The 12,052-nt window shown below is 39.8% G+C and overlaps 1 protein-coding gene across 2 annotated transcripts in view; it reads right to left on the bottom strand.

The window, feature by feature from the left end:
* tns3 (tensin 3) overlaps positions 1–11,837 on the bottom strand; it is a 114,404-nt gene extending 102,567 nt beyond the window's left edge. Inside the window, exons 1-2 of one of the 2 annotated variants that reach the window (XM_031904453.1) lie at positions 11,612–11,837; positions 8,459–8,498 (exon numbers count right to left, since the gene is read on the bottom strand). The gene's annotated coding sequence lies outside the window, so the exon portion shown is untranslated. Of the gene's footprint in view, positions 1–6,114; positions 6,255–8,458; positions 8,499–11,611 lie in introns of those variants that run through there. The other variant, XM_031904452.1, reaches the window with a different exon arrangement.
* Positions 11,838–12,052: the final 215 nt, after the last annotated feature.

The raw sequence follows: 12,052 nt of genomic DNA, 5'->3' as shown, positions 1-12,052 counted from the left end.
GTTTTTGGAAGGTGCGTGTCTCGTTACATCTGGCGTAAAAGTAACACAGCATTTCAGATAAAGAACATCATACCAACAGTAAAATATGGTGGTGGTAGTGTGATGGTCTGGGGTTGTTTTGCTGCTTCAGGACCTGGAAGGCTTGCGGTGATAGATGGAACCATGAATTCTACTGTCTACCAAAAAATCCTGAAGGAGAATGTCTGGCCATCTGTTCGTCAACTCAAGCTGAAGCGATCTTGGGTGCTGCAGCAGGACAATGACCCAAAACACACCAGCAAATCCACCTCTGAATGGCTGAAGAAAAACAAAATGAAGACTTTGGAGTGGCCTAGTCAAAGTCCTGACCTGAATCCTATTGAGATGTTGTGGCATGACCTTAAAAAGGCGGTTCATGCTAGAAAACCCTCAAATAAAGCTGAATTACAACAATTCTGCAAAGATGAGTGGGCCAAAATTCCTCCAGAGCGCTGTAAAAGACTCGTTGCAAGTTATCGCAAACGCTTGATTGCAGTTATTGCTGCTAAGGGTGGCCCAACCAGTTATTAGGTTCAAGGGGCAATTACTTTTTCACAAAGGGCCATGTAGGTTTGGATTTTTTTTCTCCCTAAATAATAAAAACCCTCATTTAAAAACTGCATTTTGAGTTTACTTGTGTTATCTTTGACTAATAGTTAAATGTGTTTGATGCTCAGAAACATTTTGTGTGACAAACATGCAAAAGAATAAGAAATCAGGAAGGGGGCAAATAGTTTTTCACACCACTGTATTTTTTGAAGAGTTCCACAGATTCAAGCTAAGCAATAGCCTGCACACCCACTCCTCATTGGGCTGCAGGCACTGAGGAACACAGATCTCCGGTTGGCTGTGTTTTAACTGCTTTGCAACCTGATTTTTTTTTTTAGAACATCATCTCTTATTATGTTCTTAGGGCTATAAACACTGACTAATTTGTGCTCAACTAGACCAACCTGAGCTTTCCAAGGATAAAGTTCCATAGAAAAATTAGTCACCTGCAATCGATTTCTGCTACCGTAAGCAACTTATCTCTCGGAAATGCCTTTCCACTAGAAACAAAGAGAATCGCAGGTGGAAAGTCCTACGCATCATTTTGGATTTCTGAAGTTGTGCAAAGTTTTCTATTGCAAGCAACTTTGGATAAACCAAAGCGATGCATAGGCCTTTCCACCGGTAAATATGTCTTCCTACACAGTAAAGGTATGGGACCTTATGCAGAATGCTTGGAACCTGGGGCTTTCTGGATAAGGGATCTTTCCATAATTTGGATATCTATACATTATGTCTACTAACAATAAATGTTAACATTAAATCAACCCATTAGGATTGTTCTGTCTCCAATAAGGATCAGTAATAACCTTGGATCAAGTACAAGGCACCATTTTACTATTACAGAGAAAAAGGAAATCATTTCTAAAATTTTCAATTATTTGCTTAAAATGGAGTCTATAGGAGATGGCCTTCCCAAAAGTCAGAGCTTTCTGGATAACGGGTTTCTGGATAACAGATCCCATACCTGTATTTCCAACTTTAAAATATTTTTCTGAACTTTTAGATTCTAGATCTTTTTTTTTTTTTTTTAATTAGATTCTGGAAAATCACCTCAAAATGTTCACTTTTCACTGCCACATTTCATTAGGTATTAAGAAAAGACATTCAAAATATGAATGCCAGTGGTCCACGAAACAGTTCGATGCCCACTCTGCATAGGATCACCAACGTGTAGGGCAGGGGTGGGCAAACTTTCTGGCTCACGGGCCACATTTACTTACCCCTGGGCCAGGGCGGGCAGGGCCAGGTCAGCGTTATGCCCCCTTAGTCTGTTTAATTCCGGCCCGCCAATGACACCAAGTCTCGCGTGATGAGACTTGGCGTCGTCGGCGGGCCGGATTAAAAAGGCCAAGGGGCCGGATGTGGCCCGCGGGCCGTAGTTTGCCCACCCCTGGTGTAGGGTAAAGACACATTTGGTAGAATCCAAAACAGGTAACCGTGGCTTTTCAATCTAAGCTATTAAGCTGCAAAACTTTCCTAAATTGACCAAAAGCTTCCACTTTCCAGTGTCTTATCTCCCTGAAGTCATGAGATTCCAAAATGAAACATTCTAAATACAGTTATATTCACATAGGGTTGAAAAAAGACTAGAGTCCATCAAGTTCAACCCTTCCACTGGCATGTAGAGACCCCAAAATGTATATCATGCATACCATATATTTTAAAAAATAACACATCCTGTCAATTCAGAATGGTTAAAAATGTCTTTCTACTCCCAACTACCAAGTTGAAAGCTTTTCAATATTTAGAAGTTCTGATGAGATTTCTGAAAATAGTTTCTGAAAAAGTTTGCATTTTACCCAATCATATACCTTACATTTCCTAATGTACCAACATAAAACATCCTAATTATGAATGCCAGGGGTTGTTGATGTACAACATGCATCGATTTACCAAAGCATGTAGAGATACCCAAATGATAATATAGCACACAACACTTTCATGGGCAGAAAGTAATCAAGAACAATGCAGAATGCAATAACATTACTAAAATCCAATAAAACCACTCAAATTAATGTAATTTTTTTTTTTGGCTAATGTAACTGGCGGTTAGAATTGCAGTTTGGATAGTTTTGATTGGCCAATTAAGTTTTATGGAGACAAACAATCAAACAACGCCTATGCAGAACTGAAAAGGAAATACTAACATTAAAATGCATCAAAATCACCAAACATACACAGTATTAAATAATGCAATTAGCGAACATGCTATTTGCAATGGCAATAAAACATTTATTTTCAGGCAAAACAAAAAATAACATAGTAAAATTCCAAATTGTGGAAGTGTGCGTTTAGATGTGTGTGCAATTCCCTGTTAATGTGCCAAATCCTTTTGATCCGCCCAACAATGGATGTGTTTTTATGTGTAAATGTAAGTCAGTTAACACCACCTTAAAGGACATATAAAGTCTACATTTGCCTACAATGTATATCAGTTGGGCACGCCTCCCCCACCCAAATGGCATCATTTGTACTGCATATATACCATCCGTTTGCCAGCACCATCACATTTTCCTAAAGCAAATAGCAGCTTTCACCCAGTGGCCATTTTTCCTCCAAATACATTTAAATCCGCAAACAGCATACACACACAGACCACAATCAACTGATTCATTCAACTCATGTTGAACAATGAGATGCACTGCCCCTTTAACTGAAACTAGTGATGAGGGAAGGCTTGGATTTGCAGCAAAATTCCACATTTCGCCACTCACAATTTGTTTTGTGAAACTGCCATGAATATTTGCAGATTGAGGAAAAAGTCATGATTGGGTCAAATTATTGAAAATGACAGAAAAAATAAAGGGTTATCTTTAACTACTCTATGGAGATTTTCGCACAAGTTATTCCATGTTCTGAAACACATTTCTGTAAATGTAGCATTTTTATATATGTATGTGTATGCATATATTATATGTATGTGTTTATATATGTATATATTTTTAATTACTAGTGCTATTAGTATATGTAGCACTATACAGTCACTAAGATCTGTTGCAAACTGATTTCATAAAGAACACTTATGGGCCTCTTCTTCTGTGCATATTAAATCTAAATAGGAGTTTTTAGAAAACCAACCACAAACTTGCAAAGCATTTGTAATGCTTTCCCAAACTTTTTCCTGTCAGAACACTCAAATTCCTTAGGGCAGCCATACATGCACCGGCCATGAATATTGTACAACTGTCTGTTTATTGCTACACTTAGGCCAACAGTCTTAACAATAATAACAGAAGGGCATATATGTTGTCGGAAGTGATGTCACTTACCCATCCGTGATCACCCTCAGAACCTTACCCCCCAGCTCGGGCACAAGCTTTGCACAGGCATCATCTAGCGCCGGCTGGAGAGGTGTTTATATATAGATACAGCCCTTGCAAGGGATATAATGGAGCGGAGTCTTCTCTTCATTTCCTTATTTGCTGATGCACCAAACACTGGTAGATAAATTGCATTGGCATATTACATTTTCAAACTGAGCGACATCCATAGTACAAGGATATCAGTCAGGATTGTTGGACTGCCATATATGTTAGCTTTGGGCTAACCTGGTTCCTGTTACTTATAAGGAAACTCACATTATTTAGGCATCTGGCACAGATATATATCTGCGCCAGATGCCTAAATAATGTGAGTTTCCTTATATATAGATCACGGCTGTCTGAGTTAGCTCTAAATCACCTTTACAATGGGCTGACACTGGACTGTTATTAACTATTCATATTCCTTTTATTTGCTTCACCTTTATCTGCTTCTTCTAGCCCTGCCTCTTATGTCAACACCTTGCCAAACCGTTTGTACCTGTTGCAAGCATGCCTTGCTTCCACTGTAACTATTAAACAGACCAATGTCTTCTGTCAGGTTCATTTTCCCTTGTTCTTAGGTCAACTAGACACAAGTGTTTCACACTGCTGCAGTCCTTTTAAAAATCTACAGTGATTAAAATGCCCAGACAGCTGCTTACCCTGCCAACGGCAGACACTGCTTGCAGGCAAAAATTGATTATGAATGCATTAGGGCAATGACACAAGGAGTCACTTGAGAATATTTTTTTTTTTTTTTTTCAAAGGTGGGATCAGATTGACAAAAATTGGCCTCTTGAAATAATTTGTAAGTTAATCTTACTCTTCTGTAGTTATTAGGGGGTACAGTTTATCCCCTAGTGAGAACACTGCAATATTTCAAATTCACAGAAGTGGGTTAATCAAAAGTGACCTAAAAATAGGGGAAGCAAGCCCTTCAACTGCAGGAGGGCTTGGAAAGAAACCACACAAATTGTTCACCTCACATACATGTACTAACCTGATTCTGGTCACAACAGATCTGTAGACCTGGAGCAAACTATGTGTCTTTTACTACATTCCCCTTGTGCGTGACTACACTCACATAAGAAGCAGCTGACCAAGCATAGAGCCACTGAAATTCTACCTCTTAGGACTGCAGTTTTGGGTTTGGGTTTTAGCATAATAAAAGAAAATTAAAGTCTAGGCAACTTTCCAGTATGAACGAATGTATTATTTCCAGTGTTTTAAAGTTGTGAATGTATTTGTTTACTTTTTCCTGTTCTCTAGACCCCTGAAACAATGTAGCAAAAGACAGTTTTCCTTCAGGTCTCTTAATCAGCTGGCATCTGATACAATATTTCAGGAGTCAGAACCAGAAAAGCATGAAAGATACTTTTACAATTAAAAATGACTTTCCCTACTGAACATGTTTTAATTAACTTATATTGGAAAGATGCATAGAAATAAACATTTGTTGTGCTAAAATCAAAAACCCCCTTTAAGGATAATCACAATAAAGTGAAATTGACTTCAATGGGTGCAAGAAAAAAATTCAGTCGATATGGAAAAAGTAGGAGTAAAACTGACTTCAACAAATTTCCGTTGTTTCGCGATTTTTTTGGCAAAGCGAAAAGAGACAACTTGCTCATCACTATGAGCTAAAACACAGCAGACAGCAGACAGAGCATGGCTACATACAAATTTTGCCAAATACACTTTGGTCAACAGGGACCATAAACGTCTGGAAAAGCCAAATACCAAAGGCAAATGAAAGAGTATCAAAATATATCAAATGGTCCAATTTTATTTCACATCTTTTCTTTCCTGCTTCACTGCTATCCACTGCAGCCCCAAAAGAAGCCACTAACCACAGTGGAAGTGAATCACATGAAACGCAGAGCATGGCTACCTACCACTTCTGCCAAATACCCACTGCACTCCTGGGCTGGGCACATCACTTGCCAACATCCTGATAGGGAACCATTCCAAACACACATAAATGTAGTCAATGACTGCAAATGCAAAGTAGTTCTTTACTAAATACATACAAACGTTGTTCTTTAATAAATACATGCAAGGGAAAAAAATGTCAGATATGTTTTACTTAACTTAAAATAATTAACGGGAGAAAGAAGTTCCAATTTTAGTTTTTAGGAACTAGGAGATGAAGGTGTCGAATGTCTTTTTTTTCTCATTCTGGAGACTGTAACTGAACAATGGACACTACAACCATAAAGAATAACTTTAGGCAACTTCATACCGCTCAACAGTCCCGTTTTTCTTAACATAGCCCGCAACCCCGGATCGCTGCTTAAAAGTCCCGCAACGCCATTAATATCCAGCTTGTTGGATCCCGCCGGACAGTAAGTACCAAAGTTAAATATCTCATCTCGCGAGAGTGTGTGTAGTAGAGCCGTGACGCGCCAGGGAGCCGCCTTGTGGGAGGGGCGAGTATCGGCAGAGGGGATTCAGTGTTGCACAGTTAGAAACTGCTGGTTATTCGAGGCAGTCTGTAGTGATTGTTTTTTCTGCTCCCTTAGAACAAAAAACTTTTCATCCAATTTGACCAAAAAGGAAAGCTTTTTTTGTGCAAACTATGGCAAGATACAATTAGCTTGTTTTTTTTTTATTATTTTTATTTTTAGATTTTTTTTAGATAATAAACAAGGGTAGGATTGTTCACGTTGTGGAGTCAAATTAGTGGTTCATTTAGGAGAAGACAGTGGTCAAAATTGGCAAACAGTAATTTTAAGTTTTTATGCTCTTTCTTTTTTCTAAGTGGCATCACAGGATCCCAGTATTTTTATGGAAACAGAGCAGATGTTTCACAATTTAGGGACAGAACAAGGGCTAATTTATGAGAATACTGGGTGAAATTGACTTAATTAATCTTTTACTTAGAAGAGGGGGGTGGAGCTTCACTCTAGACTAGAAAGTAGCAGTGAGACCTGAATTAAGCTGCTTATGGGGGTGTATAGAGTCATTTTAGAGACTGAAAAAAAGGTTTACTTTAAAATGTTTATGGCCCTCTTCTGTCATCACACACCCTCCTTACCACCATGGCTAGATTTCCCATTAGTTTTAGGGGCCTGGCCCCGCTGCTGTGCCAGCTTCCCCTTCCTGGTTGTGATGATGCGTCACGCATGGTGACGTCGTAATGACGTCACAAAAGGCTGGGGTGGCCAAGCATAGAAAAGGCATAGGGGCAAGTAGGATTCGGGCAGATCATTAGCAGGCAAATTCTTAAAGGAAATGTAACACTAAATTTTTTCACGTAAAAAAGCTATTCTACCCTGCACCAATAACTGTCCTATCCTGCAAACCACTTAGTATTTTAAATGCTTTAATAGAAAATACCTGCTAAAACTTGGCTTCCTGTCAATTGAACTACGGCGATACGGCGAAGGAAGGAGCAGCATCCATTATGCGACAGTCTAGCCTGACTCCTTCCTATACAGAAAGAAGGCTAGGCTCGATCAATCGATTGTCGCATAGTGGTTGCTGCTTTCCTTCGCCGTATCGCCGTAGTTCAATTGACAGGAAGCCAAGTTTTAGCAGGTTTTTTCTATTAAAGCATTTAAAATACTAAGTGGTTTGCAGGATAGGGCAGTTATTGGTGCAGGGTAGAATAGCTTTTTTACTTAAAAAATGTTAGTGTTACTTTTCCTTTAAGCACGTCAAGCCTGCGGAGTTGCAACCAGCGCTGCGTGTGGGCAGGCGGCCTTTCTGTTGTTTCCTGCCTGTCTGTGCCTATGCTATCTACTTGCTAGTTTATTCATTTTGATTATCATCTGGCTGCATGCCTGCACAAAAGTTCTGGGACTGAATGATGGGTCTGGGTGAAAAGAACACTCTGACTGTGTGTCTGGGTTTAGGAGTTGGCTGAGACTGATCTTACTGACATTCTGACCTGAGATTTTATGGCCATTTCTCCAGTGATCATATTGGCAAGTCGGGTTGACAGAGTGCTGACTGCCCATTTCTGAAGTGATCTTTCTGTCATGAAACATGAGTAAGGGTGTGATTTGTAAAATGGACATGGTATTTGAGCATGTTGCCAGAAAGCATTATCTTCCCAAATGCACCTGAGTAAAGCAGCTAAGGGCAGAATGAGGGCATGGCTGTGGAAGGGTAAAGATGAAGGGGGTGGGGACCAGACACACCAAAATCCCTTTCGGTCCGCGTTGATGTCTCATGATGATTGAGTCAAAGGGAGGGTGTATCCCCCCCGAAACGTTGATCAAGGTGGTCACAATAAATGGGTAAGCTCCCTGACTGCATATATTTGTGTGTGCGGCTCCGTTACAAAGAAAGTTCTATTGAGGATAAGGACCTGCCAGTCCTACGGAAGACTTGCACCACTAGTGCAGTGGATTGAACAGTTTAGGGTGTGCGGCTGAAATAAGTGTGTTTGTATCATGATGATTGAGTCACATTTATGCTACTTAAACCTTGTCATTAACACATATACATTGTATTACAAAGAAAACTGATTCCTGTGCTTATATCCTTTGACTACTTACACATTCCCTCTGAAAAACAGGGGTTCTACAGTAATTATTTAAAAGAAATAGCTTCAATTCAAAATGATTACTACCACTTACCCTCTGCCTGTCCACTAGGTAGCAAACAGTACATAGAGACCTGTAAAGAAAATATTTTATAAAGTTACATCAATAGACAATATCATAAAACAATATTAATGATATTAAGGCTTATTTACAAATATAGCATAGTATGCAAAGTGTATTTCTCAGATTCAATTTGCCACTTTTTTTTGCACAATGCAGCATTTTTTTCTTACAATTCTAGAGTCATTGCTGCCAAAAACTCAGTTTTGCCTATGCAATTGCACACAAAGCACCAAAATGTACACTAGTTATACTATAACCTTAAAACTTGCAGCTTAAAATGAATCAGGAACTAATTGCGCATAGCATTTTGATAGTGGCATTGGTGTCAAATTCACCATGGTGGTTATTAACATCAGTACCATGTTGGAGCATGTTAGTAGCAACATTTACTGGGGGAACCCTGGAATTACCACCACATCGAGGGTAGCGGTCAGTCCAGGGTTTCTAGCATCAATAGGCACTATTTCTCAGCAGGCTGGCAGATGCATTTACGCTCAGGACAAGTACAGGGGAGTGAAGGGAGCTAAATCGGTGCAGGTACCTGTTATGATTGGTACAGATATACACATAACTTTGCATCTGCTTTTGCATGGAGTAGTTGTGGTCGTGTTTGTAAATGTGCCTTATTGGGTTTTGACCTGGTCACAATGAACATGAAAGACAGCACAAATAAAATATTAATATAAAAAATTCAGCGATGGGATTATGGGATTAACTTCCCCTTTAAAGGTGTGAAACTGAAAACAGTGAGAGGATTAAGTTCCCCTCTGAAGCTGGGTGAAACGGAAAACAATGAGGGGACTATTCTAAGCCTCCATAGGACTCAATGGTACTCAACAGATCAAACCTGTTAAATTTTTATTTTACAAAAAAGTTAACTAAACAGTAATAACTCAAATTATGGGGGTTATTTTAGAACAACTCAAATTTTTCTGGGAATAATAAAAAAAAAAAACGAGTTCTGGTGAAAACCCACTTGTAAATCTCGAAATTATCTAGAAGTGAGAAAAAATCCAACTTTATCTCATAATTGCTTAGTAAATGTGCCCCTTTGGGTTTCCCAAAGATTTGACTGCTAGAGTTTATTTATTATCCTTCCATTCAGTGATGTAATGGAGAAATGAAACATAAAATAGTTCAGTGTGTCTAGTTGTGTGAACCAGCATTACCCATCTTACTAGCAGTGTTGCCTGCAATGCTCCAAGGATCCAATGTAGAGCCGCAGCTCTATTATGTAAGCAAGTCTGGATTTGCGGCAAATTGGCGGATTGTTTCGCGAAACCGATGAAAAAATTCGCCGAGGAAAAATTCGTCGAGCATCCAAAAATAGCCACGGGCGACAAAAGAATAGCCGCACAACAAAAAAATAGCTGCGCAACAAAAAAATAGCCGCGGACGACAAAAGAATAGCCACAGGCGACAAAAGAATAGCCACAGGCGACAAAAGAATAGCCGCAGGCGACAAAAGAATAGCCTTGCAACAAAAAAATAGCCGTGGCGACAAAAAAATAGTTGCTGCCGACGGTTTTTTTTGACGTGCGTCATGTTCGCAGTTTTGCGAACTTTTCGCCGTATCGCGAATCTTTCGAAAGATTTGCGAATTTTTCGGCAAAGCGAAATGGGACAGATTCACTCATGACTACTGATATGGCTTTAGTTGTCTTTCCTGAACTGCATGGATATTTTATCAGCAATAGAAGGTTAGTGATACTACTTGGCCCTTTGGCAATATCACCAAATGAGCAAATTTTTACAGAAGTTGCCAACTAACAAATTAGGATGATATTTAATCAGAGCATGTAAATAATATGAAAACATCATATTATATATTACATAATAATTAGTGCTAGAATTTAAAAAGAGAGCATTGTTGCATTGTTTTGCCATAGCCTTGTTTGTCATTGTGAGCTTACTTTAAATTACTTGTGCAGTTCACAAAATGTATGAAAGGAGACACACTACAGATGTAAAAATTAACAGGTTTAACATTGCAGGATGCACTGTATTTTTAAGCAGAATAACCTTTGTTGGACACAAATAAAACATAAAGTGAAGCGGATTCATCCTAAATATGATGTGTGTTGCAATGTTGGAATAAACCTGGTGTGGTCAGTGTATTGGGTGCGTGCTTACTTTCATATTATAAAGCAAACAAAACTGGAATGCGCTCCCATAGTGTAAAACACCAAGTATTATTTTAAAAAGTATTTTATATTATAAAATAGCATGCCCCTCTGTTTTGTTGGATTTATAGATTATATAGATCATTGCCTGCACATTATCTAGACATTGGCTAACTTCTTACATTTCATTACCATGGGGAGCTGCCACATTCCTTTGTTGATCACACACTGATTACATCTCCTTTACCTCATGCCCCCCTCTGATCTGAGTTCTGATATTGGGGTACCATTGGCATAGGAATGTGATAACCATTTATTTGTGTGTATAGGAAGGGGTCACTAATCTGAGGTCTGACTACTTTGGCCTCATATGCGGCAGGGATACAGGTCTGGGGTCTGCTATTCATATCCAAATACACATAGGAGGACTAGTCATATGGTGTAGGGGGGGTTGGGGTATGCTACTTACATCAGTGCATGCTGGGGAGGCCACTGGCCTGGGGTCTGCTACTTACAGCAGTGCATTGGGAGCCATTAGTCTAAGGTCTCCTACTTACATCAGTGCATGCAGTGGAGGCCACTGCATGCATAAGTCTATGGTCAGCTACTTACATAAGTGTGTGCCGCTGCTGCCACTGGTCCTTTCCTCATCAGTGCATGCAGCGGATACAACAGGTCTAGGGTCTGCTATTTATATCAATAAATGCAGTTGGGACCACTGGTCTGGATTCTGTTACTCATATCTCTGCATGCAGTAGGTGCCACAGGTCTGGTATCTGCTACACATATCTACGCATGCAGCGGGGGGCCCAATATCTTCTTCGAAAGTTGGGAGGTATGCAACTTTCTTCCTTCTTTTCCACACAGGAATTTAACAGTTCCCTAGAATAACAAAGTGATTGAAGCTCCTATACAAACAAAGGTCAGGCCCTGCCGAGGCATGAGTCTCTCTCCCTGCACTACCTAACCTAGGGCATGACTTTAAACAACAGCATGTTACCTTAAACCAGCAGCTGGAACTGGGAATTGCTCTAGGCAATGGAGATTGGAGCACTGTAAATGATCAGCCAGGTTGGGAAGGAGGTGCTGAAATATTTAGTTCTTTAAATCAGGAAATCCACAAAGCTCCGTCCAGTTAGGATAACTCCAACGTACATTGTAGAGAAATGAAAATTAGTGCTTCTTGTTTTGATTTCCCTTGTTAGATTCGGGAGTTTTCTAAAACACTACCGTGTAATCACACGTCTATCTGGGCAGCCTTGTGTTCCTCCTCCTTTCTGCCCCCAAGCAGGCACTTCCAACAAGTGTCCTCCACCCCCTCGTATAGGGAAGCAGAGCCAGACTCTCCTGTTCCCTCCTCCCTTGCTCAATCTCACTCACTGCTATTTCACTCTTCGTGCCTCAAAACAAAGTGTGCCTTGGAGGTAGGCTGCATTTCATA

The sequence above is a fragment of the Xenopus tropicalis genome, chromosome 6 (genome assembly GCF_000004195.4).
Source record: "Xenopus tropicalis strain Nigerian chromosome 6, UCB_Xtro_10.0, whole genome shotgun sequence".
Lineage (NCBI taxonomy): Eukaryota > Metazoa > Chordata > Amphibia > Anura > Pipidae > Xenopus > Xenopus tropicalis.
Note: the sequence above shows the minus strand (reverse complement) of the source record. Positions and strands in the feature narration are given on the sequence as shown.